Raw genomic sequence first — 12,601 nt, forward strand, 5'->3', positions numbered from 1 at the left:
CATCGTTAGCATAGCTAAGACTGCATCGGAGCGATCTGATAGGAAGCAACTGATACAAGAGATGAGAGATGAGCGAAACACATCACCCGGCAGTTTTGAAAGGAAGCTTGCATGTGTGATCTGATGGAAGGCCTTGCTGATGTCTAGAATTACAACATTGTTTTCGTCTAAAGTGAGAGACTAACTGCTGCGCGACATAGGAGGGTAGGTCACTTCACATTATCTTGGAGATGTTAGAAATGAGAGCAATGGGACGATAGTTGGCTTAGGTCAGAGAGGTTGCCTCTTTAGTCCTAGAGGATATTTCAGCCCACAACAGCTGTTGACACTCTACAAGTTTCAGGTGAGGTACACAATGAAATATTGCGCCCAAATCGGGGACAGTTCTTCTGCTTCGCACACCAACATTCTGAATCGTATTCAGAGAAGAGCCACTCAGTTTATTGGCACGCCATCACTATTGGCAACATTTGAGTTTCTGACCCTCTGGTATGCAGCCTCATCTCTCTCTCTCTCTCTCTCTCTCTCTCTCTCCCTCTCTCTCTCTCTCTCTCTCTCTCTCTCTCTCTCTCTCTCTCTCTCTCTCTCTCTTTGGTTTTCTATCACTACTAAAATGGCCTCTGCTCCTCAAAGCTAGCTGGTTTCGTGCCTTTATCGCTCAGGCACCCCATACCCACTCATCTCTCCCCTTCTCAATATCCTTGGTGGGTCTAACTTCTCATTTACCTGCACCATCCACTATTCCCAATCCGTCACCTCCAGAACATCGTCCCCTTAGAATCTTCTCCTCACTCATATCTTTTCTGCATGAACATTAACGCCATCGATCTCGCAACTCTCTAAGGTCATGTACTTTTCTCTTTCCACCAGACTCAACAAGTAAAAAAACGAAGAAAGAAAATTTCAGATTTGTTTCCCAAATTAGTCGTTATAAAGATAATATAAAACCGTCACTCGCAAACGAGAATTACTTGGCGTTAGCATAGACCATTCTTTTGCCGAAACATTTAAGACGAAACACACGTAGCGAGAGAGAACTACATCAGCACTTGACTTGTAAATTGCTTATTAACCATGAAAGGATGAGAAGTAAAGTTGACTTCAGCTGGATTTGAACTCGAGGCATAGAAAACCGCAAGATAATGTATCCGACGATATAACTTTGTCAGTTTACCACCTTTGTGCGATGTTGAATGATAATGATGATGATGATGATGTTGATGATGATGATGATAATAATGATGATGATAACGACGATGATGAGGATGATCTAAAGAGATTGATAGCCAGTGTAAACGAGGTAGAGAAACGGTTATAGAATCAGAGAGCAAGTTCACAATTACCTGAAATGGCCCAATAAACTAAAGTGACAAACAGATGCTGTTTCTTTCTATGTTTATCGATTAACAGAGAGTAGTAGAAAAATTAGAATACAGAAAAGTTAATTATGGCTCAAGAGAATTATTGTTCTCGAGAAGCTTAAAATTGAAGCAATATTTTGCAATGACGTCATATCATTCTCAGGCGATACTTGCACATCGAAAAAAAAATAACTGTAGGAGGTCTGTCTGAAATCGAGTATGTTTAAATTTCCTCGTAAACATCTGATTGCAGGAACATTGCTGTGATTTAGTGCTATAATGTTCTGAGATACTCTCACAATTCAAAAATATTTTTAGACTATTGCTGATATCCATTTTATATAGTGAAAAATAAATGAAAGACGAACTTCATCTTCAATAGGACAACACTTAGTTGTATTTAACTTTTCCAATGAAACCTAGTATTTTATGCTTCAGCAGAACTTAGGTTTAATTTATTATTTAGTGTCTTGCTAAGATACATATCAACTCACGATTTACGAAGTGGTAGTCTGATGTATTACCCGATTGGCCATTTAATCTTTATTACGACAGAACTGTCAGGTTCGGAACCTTATCGTTCAAAATGCTTGCCTGTAATTATGTTCGCAGCTACTGACTTTATAGGGCAGAACTGCCCTGTTTGGGGAATCATATTGGTCCATCAATATTTAATGTTTGCTCACTAAAAGAAAATGATTATATTCATGCATTGATTTAAATCAACATCCTTGAATGTAACCCAGATAAATCAAATGTCCTCGGCCGTATTTCGCGTATAGTTCAGGTATCAATTCTAATGGATTTATGAAAATCATGTACGAGGTGGTATCAAAAAGTTCCAGGACTGGTTATGATGAATAAAAAATAACTTATTTATCTAAGCTTTAATATCATCTCCTTCAAAATAGTCACCTGGCGTAGCAATATACCGGTCCTAGCGTTCCTGCTACTTTTGAAATCCGGCCTGGAAGTCGTTTTCCGTAAGTGAATCGAGGACCTTCTGCGATTTGCTCAGGATCTCGACAACAGTGTTAAAACGGCGACCTTTGAGCTGCATTTTTATCTTGGGGAAGAGATGGAAGTGTGCAGGAGCTAAATCTAGCGAATAGAGTGTGTGCGGAGCAATACCATGTTCTTTTTGGCTAGAAATTTACGTGTGAAGAGTGCTCAGTGACAGGGTGCATTGCCGTCGTGAAGAATTCAATTTTTCGCGCGCCACAGATCCGGTCACTTTCGCCGAATGTTCTCCATCAAATGCTTCAAAACGTCGTTGTAGAACTTTCGATTCACAGCCTGACTCTGGGGAGTGAATTGTCGATGCACAATACCATATTTCCGGGGTTGACGATCGTTCATCGTATTCCAGGGACGTTCTTCCGCTTTTGAAGCACTCGTGACATTCGAAACATTGCATACAACCCATTGCCTCGTAGCTATAAGCTTGCCAAAGCATGCTCAATGTCTCTGTAGCAGACTTCTCAAGTTTAACGCAAAATTTCATGTTGGCTCATTGTTCTGTCCATGACAAAATCGCAGACTATAGCATACACATGATCACAAAAACACAAATTTCACAACTTGCCTGATGAAGGTCACTGCTAGCTCTCACAGCGCATGCAACCGTGAGCTGTCATCTGTTGGTGCGCTAGAGAACTAGACCGGGAACTTTTCGATACCACCTCGTATGCCATTATTTTCAGTCCTTTTCCACTTTTATGGTAGAAAAGGACTGGAAACCAAAGGACATGAACATGGTACACAATATTTATAATATTGGATAAGGACAACTTAGCCAGTGACTTTGATGATCATATTTTCGACGGTGACTATTGTGATGATATTGACGACGGCGATGATGATGGTTTTAACAATGATGTTAACATAATTTGTGATGATCATAATGACGATGGGAGTGTTGATTGAAAAGAGGAAGCGGCTTTAGTGAAGGATGACAATGATGGTTTTGGGCTCGATAATTGTGGTAGGGATGAAGTGAAACGTATAGGAACAAAAACAATGACAATGATTAGGGTAACAACGCTGATGATGTTAATTTGTAGTGAAGAAGATAGCACTTAAGATGAAGAAAATGATATTGATGGTAGTAGCATGACACCAATGATATTGATAATGGTGATGATAATGGTGATGTAAACGATGAGAGGGTGACTATGACGATGATGATAGTCACTACGTCGACGTTGGCGCGATGAAAATGATGTAAGATACTTAGATGATAATGATAATGCTGAAGACAAACGATTTTACTGTAGGTGTGTAGAAATTACATATATTTAGGACAGATTAGTGCATTGTTATAGAGTGCTACCTGAGTTTTCAACCTAATCAAACGTTATGAACGACAAGCAAGACTAATTAGTATTGATTAAAATTCCACTATAGAATTCTACGAACTGTTTAATGTTTGACATTTTACATTTCGCCAATCATTTGGAATGGTGGTTGTTATCAGCGAGTCACTGTCACACTTTAAGAATAATTCATCAAAGTGATTTAATTACACTATATAAAGTTTTGAGAGTGTTCTTGTACTTACCCTTTACAATGCATACTATGCTGACAACATTGTAACCTAAGTTAAAGATTTCTAAAGTCATATCCAATTCTAAAGAAGCGAATATGTTGTGGTTGTTATTTATTTATAATAAAATTGTAAAAGTATTTTATTTTGTTACTGCTCACACTAACGCCATGTTCAGATAAAAAAAAAATGTCGCGAACCTCTGCTCTATAAAGTAGACCAAACGTAAGTTTGTTATCTATGTGATTTATTCCCTGAATCGCTTTGGGGACAAAATAATGAAAATAGATGTGATGGTTATAATTAACGTGGAATTTACTTACAATTACTGATGAAAATTAACGCGAAGAGATCCACCGAGCAACGATTCTCAGTATGAAGGGCTTAATGCTTCTTGCAGTTGATTATATAAGATAAAGACTGCATATTGTCAAGAAGTAGAGACATGAAAGCTTTGAAATAAAGTAGCCATATACAAATGACAGGTAAGATACAGTATAATGATAGGAGAAAAAGTGTTGAATTTACGTTAGAATGCTATAGATTTTGTAACTATTTCGCGAGGTCTTCGGAAAATATTACCTTTTTGTTTTTGCAAGTCTTGATATATGTGAGACTACCATCACCATTGATGGCAACTGCATGCACATCAAGAGCAGCAGCAACAGAGACAGAAACAATAACAATAGTAGCAACAAGAGTTGATAAAAACTACAAAACACAGCAACAACAATGACTCGCCAGTGAATTTCTGAATTACACAGTTCTCTGAAAGGAGAAAGCGGAATAAATGGACAATGTACACTAACTTAGGCGAAAGCCACAAATTCGCGAATAGGGAGTGTTTTGGTGGAAACCACACCAGAAGCGTATCATTTTCCTAAGATGATGTGGAAAATCTTAAAAACATTTTAGACAACAGGATTTTGTGGAGGATCTTTTCAAAAGTCCCCAAAAAACAAGATCAGGATAATTGACCTTCTCTCCTATTTATTTGTTTTCTTCTCCTCCTATTCAAATTGCCTTACTGAAAGTTGGCAGTATTAATATGAGCGGCTTCAGACTGTATGAACGCAGGGACACCTGCTCAATGATTTCACATCGCTATGCTTGAGTGTGCTAGCTAGCTATTAGCAGGATCAGGATTTTCGAGATGAAATCGCTCAACCTTCTTCTGAACGATTATGAGGCTTACGTCTCTTTCAGTTGATCTAGATCGAGAGGCCTTGTAGAACTGTTTCGAAAAGACTTGAACCTAGAGGTAAATACAATTTTCCTGGTAAATCGGTTGCCCTGGACGAGAGTAGCAGTTAAAGGCGACAGAATTCTGGCCGTTTACGCCCTGACTGAAGCAGATACAACAGATTTCTTTAGATGTGCAGAGATTATTCATAGGAACATCTCGCTCATTAGTGTTAGTGGGTAACTCAAATGACATTTTGCACGCATGCAAGGAGTGTGTGGATGTGGCCGATAGAGACAGGTACACAAGTCTTGCTAACCTCAGCTACTTCCAAATGTCTGATAGGTTTCACTTTGATTTTCCAACTGCAGCGAGTCATCAAGATTGTATTTAGATGGAATTTTTGTTAAGCTACCAAATAGGATTAGTGTAAGTTGTTTTCAATCTCTGATAACTGATTACAGAAGTTGAACGCATCATTCCCAGTACTGAAAGATTTCAGGGACCAGATTTGTAACTAGTCAAGCGGGTGTTGACGAGAGCCATTACCATCAACAGGTCATGCTGAAGAGAAAAATCAGAATAGCATCGTTTAGCACCAATAAAGAAACGACTACAGAAAGCACCAAAGTAGAGAATGTATTAATTAGCCGTTTAGAAGAGGTTCTAATAAAAGGAATATAACAAACGACATGGCAGTAGCGAGAATGGCCCTTGATTTCTTCGACTTAAAATAAGAATGAAACGTTGTCTCTGCTAAGGCGCGTGTGCTGAAACATGAGATTACGAAAGTCGTTCGATGGACCTAAATGGCAGAAGAGCATATATATAATAAATAAACAGATAAATGACTACATTTCATGGCCTGTTTTAGGCCGACATGGAATTGAAAAATGTAATAAAAATGGAGTAGCTCTTTTGACGTTTTATACTGTTAATAATCTGTTATCAACACTCTGTTTAAGCAGAAAAATAAATATATAACCACCTGAATGCACCAAAGATCCAAGGACTGGTATCTCATAAATTATATTTTGATCAGAAAGTGTGATATGATGTTTCTAGTGTTCGGGTCATGTGAAGAGCAGAAAGCTGGACTGATCATCGTCTTGTGCGTGGAAAAATCAATTTTTTTGATTATACCTAAAAGTCGACAGTCTGGTCCTGCGGTACCCAAAAAGTTAAATGTTACAAGCTTCAAATTATCAATCAGCTTGCAAAGATTCCACGAACTATAGAAAGTATCAATCTTGATCCAAACAATCAATGGGAAGATTTCAAAACAAAAGTATTTCAGGCTGCAAGTTCTTCAGTGGGATTTAAATTACCAACCAAGGTTAAAGGATCTGTATGGAATTTTTCGTGGGATTTCGCTTTTACCCTTTTTTTGTTAGAACGTTTATATTCCCTCATAGTTCCAAATATAGTGTCTGAGTCTCAATGTGGTTTTCACCTCTCCAGGGGCACGGTTGATTGTAAATTCACTATCAGACAATTTCAGGAAAAGTGCATTGAACAGAATCTTGCCGTATACTACTGCTTTGTTGATTTAAGCAAGGCATTCGATACTGTTAATCGAAATGCTCTGTGGCTAATTCTAAGGAACATAGGTTGCCCAGAAAAATTTGTAAACATGATCAGGGCTTTGCATCAAGACATGAAGGCTAGAGTTAATTTTGGTGGTAGGCATTCCGAATCTTTTGCTGTGGAAAATGGAGTAAAACAAGGAGACCTTGATGCACTCATTCTCTTTGCAATATACTTTGCTGTTGTGCTGTCACACGCTTTTCAAAACTCCGAGGAGGGTATTTACATAAAGTATCGAACAACAGGGTATGTTTTTAATCTGACCAGACTGAAGTTCAAAACAAATGTTTTTACTTCACTCATTAGGGAACACTTATATGCTGAATATTGCGATCTAGTCAGTCACCCTGAAACAGGCCTGCAATCTCTTGTATCTGCATTTGACTCAGCTTGTGATGATTTTGGCTTGACCATCAACTTGAAAAAAAACAAAAAAAAAACAGTTGTGATGTATCAATCTGCACGTGGTACTATTTGCAACCCCGCTAAAAATTTCGTTAAGGGTACGTTACTTGAGGTTGTTGACTCTTTCATCTATCTCGGAAGTTCTGTACAAAATGATGGAAATCTGGGCACAGAAATGCATCTGCAAATTCAAAGGGCAGCGCAAGCATTTGGTGGTTTGGAGTCACGCGTTTGGCGCCAACGACATATAAATAACAACTCAAAATTGGCTCTTTGCAAGTCGTTTGTCTTATTATTCCTGTTGTATTCCTCTGAAACATGGACCTGTTACAAAAGACATCTCAAATTGTTAGAACGGTTCCACGAAAAATGCCTTCGCCGCATTTTAAACATTAAATGGGACTTTTTTTTTTTATTCCAGACACAAATGTCTTTGCATCTGCAAGCATCAATTCACTTGAATAAATGATCTTGAAAAAAAAAATGAGATGGTCTGGTCACATTGTCCGAATGGTGGATGAACTCACATCCAAATAGCTGTTTTATGGCGAACTTGCAGAAGAGAAACGTGATCAGTGTAAACCTAACAAGAGGTTTAAGGACTGTATAAAGACTAACATGAAATCACTTGGAATGGATCCAAAGGCCATAGAAACCTTTGCTTCGGATCGAGCTGGATGGTGAGCAAAAGTGTGGAGTGGAGTGAAAACTTTTGAAGAAACCGGGATGACCCATGAGAAACTCACAAGAAATTTAAAGAAAAATGTTACGATCAACGAGAAAATGACTCCTAATAATCATTTTGTGCGCACAATTTGTGACAGACCATGCCTTTCTTTTGCTGGCCTCAAATCTCATTTGCGAACCCATGAAAAACGAACCTCCACCAACTACTCTGCCTATATATCTGTGAACGCCTGTCAATGCCGTGTTTGCCATAAGGCCTGCAAATCTAGCGGAGGCCTCAAAACACATTTTAAGATCCACAAAGATCAGAACTTAACTGTAGCTCTTGGTGGTCCAAACCAGATATGCAATTTATGTGGTGTCTTTTCAAAATATTGTCTGGTTTAAAAAGCCACACCAGACGCAATGATAAATCTAAGGTGTAAGTACAAGAGGTGGTCAGACTCTGCATAAGGAGAGAACCACCATACACACACACACACATACACACACACACACACACACACACACACACACACAAATATATATATATATATATATATATATATATATATATATATATATATATATATATATATATATATATATATATATATATATATACATATATATATATAAAATTAAGGATAAAATCCAATTATTCGTCTCAACCACATGCGTATTTGACCAAGATAATACCGCAGTAAATATCAGGATCGCAGTGAATACATAAGTATATATGCATCAAAATTGAGTATAAAATCAATTAATGATCTTATCAGTGGCCAGCATGTAATAAAAAACCATATAGGTAAACATTAATATAAATATATGATTATATAGATATAATTATAATTAAGGGTACTGTGAAATAGCACTTACACGCTAGATAGAGGTCAAAAGACTTTAAAAATCAGTTCAAATTACACTCCATTAGCACAAGGCTGAAAGCGAGCACATGAATAAAAGAGATTTAGTAAAATTTTGAGGTTAATCCTAGATCTTTCGATTTCTGGTTTAATAATATAAATTACTTTACCGTCATAAGTAGAATATACCAGAAATACATAAATATAAATAAATATACATACTCGGACAAATATATTCGTATATATTCCGATTTTTCCTTTCAACAACGTGCGCATTTGATCAAGATAATACCACAGTAAATGCCTTGTGCTAATGGAGTGCAATTTGAGGTGATATTTAGAGTCTTTTCTATCTATCTCTAGCGTGAAGGTGCTGTTTCTCAGTACCCTTAATTACAATTATATCTATATAATTATATATATATAGATCGCTAGCCACAATACCTTTTTCTATTCTCTATTTTCTCTCCCTGTTTATTTCTGTGTTCCTTTCTGTCGAAGAGCGTAGGCTGGAAACGTAAAAGACTTTCTCACTTCCCGAGCGTTAAAGTAATACATCTGTTTGTTGTTTACACTCCCGTCTTCGTCTTTTGTTTTTTGTTTTTTGTAAATTCGCTCTATACATATGTATATATATATATGTATATATATATATGTATATATGTATATGTAGATATACATATACACATATATATATATATATATACATATGAATGAAAATGTTTTTACAAAAAAGTAAAAAATAATATATAAAAAAATAAATATACCAATACATTATATTGTCTTTGAGCTTTTAAGGTTCAATGGTAATCCATGTAGATAATAGTTGGAAAAATTAGGATGCATGAAATTGAGAGTTGTGTTTTGTTTAAAATGAAAGGGGGCTGAAAGTTTATGTGTTAAGCAGGAAGTGTGGTGTCAAAACAGGAAGTGTGTGTAAGGGAAGACAATTCTGTGGGTTTTATACTCTTTAGTTGGAGTTCTGGACTCTTTGTCAACAGGAAGTTTATGTCTGTTCTTAGAGAAATATGGTCACCGTTTGTGTGTTAAGAAGTGGTTGGAATTTCTCTATAAAAAGATTCTCCTTGTTGATTCTTTCTTGTGTGGAGATTCTGTCTTTATATTGATAGAAAGGGAATATAAGGAATTTAGGGTTTTTGTTTCTGGCGCAAGAGTCTATGTGGCCACTGAGTGGAATTTGGCGGTGTTGTGGGAGATTTATTTGTTCTTTATAGACTGCTACTCTTCTACGCAAAGGAGGCTCGTCTGTCTGATATAGTTGTGTTAGCTACCTGCGCATGTGAGGACATAAATGAGGTTCCCAGAGGAACAAGAGAAATTGGTCTTGATTTTAAACTTTGCTCCTCGTTTGAAGGTAAATTCAGAGCCTTCAAGTCGGTAGGGGCAGGTACCACAGTTAGGGCGTGCACATTTTCTAACTGATGGGGGTGGAAGTGGTGTATGTAGTTTCGCATTGCTTAAGTTTTTAAAAAGATTTGTGTTGCCTTTTGCATTTAAGGACATATATACATATATATATATATATATATATATATAGATAGATAGATAGATATAGATATATAGATATATACATACATATATATATATACATATATAAATGTATGTATGTATATACATATATATATACATATATATATGTATATATATATATATATATATATATATATATATATATATATATATATGCCACCACCCACCCCCTACCCACATACCACACCCTACCCACAGACCCCTACCTCTACCCGACCCTCAGCCATGCCTTCCCCACCTCCCAGCACCCTCACATCACACCACACCAATACCCTCGCATCACACCACGCACACTACAACTGACCAACCGCTTTCTCCCTTCCCCATTTTCACACTACATACGTCAAGATCACCAGCATTCTATCTCCCACACACAGCCCCTCGTTCTTCGGTCACCGTTTGTTATCTCCCCCTTTTCTTAGCTCTCCTGAAAAAAGAATTTCTAACTTCCGGTCAGCCATTGTTATGATCAGCCATTATTATGATTGACCGTTGACTGGACACTATTCAATTTTTTTTCTCCGTGTTTTTCTCCTTGTCTCCGTATTCTTTCTGTTGAAGAGCGTAGCTCGAAACGTCAAAGACTTTCCGTATTCCCGAGCATCATACTAATACATCCTTTTGTTATTTACACCACCTGTCCTCGTCTGTTGTTGTTTTTTCGTATATTCTCCCATATATATGTATATATATATGTATATACATACATACATTTATATATGTGTATATATATGTATATAGACGTAGGAGTGGCTGTGTGGTAAGTAGCTTGCTTACGAACCACATGGTTCCGGGTTCAGTCCCACTGCGTGGCACCTTGGGCAAGTGTCTTCTACTATAGCCTCGGGCCGACCAAAGTCTTGTGAGTGGATTTGGTAGACGGAAACTGAAAGAAGCCCGTCGTATATATGTATATATATATATGTGTATGTGTGTATATGTTGTGTATCTGTGTTTGTCCCCCCAACATCGCTTGACAACCGATGCTGGTGTGCTTAGGTCTCCGTAACTTAGCGGTTCGGCAAAAAGAGACCGATAGAATAAGTACTAGGCTTACAAAGAATAAGTCCTGGGGTCGATTTGATTCGACTAAAAGCGGTGTGCTCCAGCATGGCCGCAGTCAAATGACTGAAACAAGTAAAAGAATAAAAGAATAAAAGAATGTATATATATATATATATGTATGTATGTATGTATGTATCTCTCTCTCTCTCTCTCTCTCTCTCTATATATATATATATATATATATATATATAGGTATATATGTTCAGCTCGGCAAGCTTTCGGAATATCAGTGAACTTATACTGTTAGTACGAAAGCAAGCTGAACTTCTCATAACCCGTTTAAGCTTATTGTAAAGAATATTGCAATATGGCACTGATAGAAAATTTTTATTGATAACAAGTTTTTATTGATAACAACCCAAATTGCGAAAGTAAAATACAAACCGAAAAAGAGAAGTTTGCAATGAGCTCAGTTCCTACTCCGCGCTGTATAAAGAAGTAATATGTCATAAACAACAATCAATTTTGGATCCTCTTCGCTTCTCAAGTAGCTGTTGATGATGATAAACTCTAGGATATAACATAGTGTTCTTCATCGTCCCAGTAACTCTCATTCCATCGATATCACGATGCTCATTTATTCCATAACGAATTTTTTTATGCATAAACTTTGTACTCTGTGAAGGCGACGAGCTAGCAGAGTCCTTAGCACGTCGGGCAAAACGCGTAGCGGCATTTCGTTCGTATTTACGTTCTGAGTTCAAATTCCGCCAAGGTCAACTTTGCCTTTCATCCTCTCGGAGTCGATAAAATAAGTATCAGTCAAACATTGGTATTTATTTTATCGATGTATTCGACTTATCCCTTCCTCCCGACATTGCTGGCCTTGTGCCAAAATTTGAAACCATTATTCTACTGTGTGTATATATATATATATATATATATATATATATATATATATACGTATATCTGTCTATCTATCTATCTATATATATATGTACGTATATATATATATATAAATTTAATGAATGGAGTAAAACGCATATTTTAACTGCATACTTCCTCTCCAATTTTTATCGGATTTATATCATCCTATTTTCTCCCAACTTTACACTCTGAATTTTCTTTCTTTTTTTCTTTTCTTCTTTTCTTCCCTTCTTGTCTAACGTACTATCTGGTAGCGTCCTAATCTCCAACGGTTTTTTCAAATAAATTACGTTATAACCTCCAACTATAGTTCTCATATTCGGTTAAAATGTCTTACGTTTAAGCTGGTTCCCATGCATTTCCCTGAAGAGAAGTTTACATTTTTAACATTGCCGATTCCTATGGATCGTATAAATTGTAATTCTTCGAAACATATGTTGGAAATAAAAGTATGCAGATAAAATATGCGTTTTACTCCATTCATTAAATTTATATATACTCA

The sequence above is a fragment of the Octopus bimaculoides genome, chromosome 19 (assembly GCF_046866305.1).
Source record: "Octopus bimaculoides isolate indiv1 chromosome 19, ASM4686630v1, whole genome shotgun sequence".
In the NCBI taxonomy this organism is placed as follows: domain Eukaryota; kingdom Metazoa; phylum Mollusca; class Cephalopoda; order Octopoda; family Octopodidae; genus Octopus; species Octopus bimaculoides.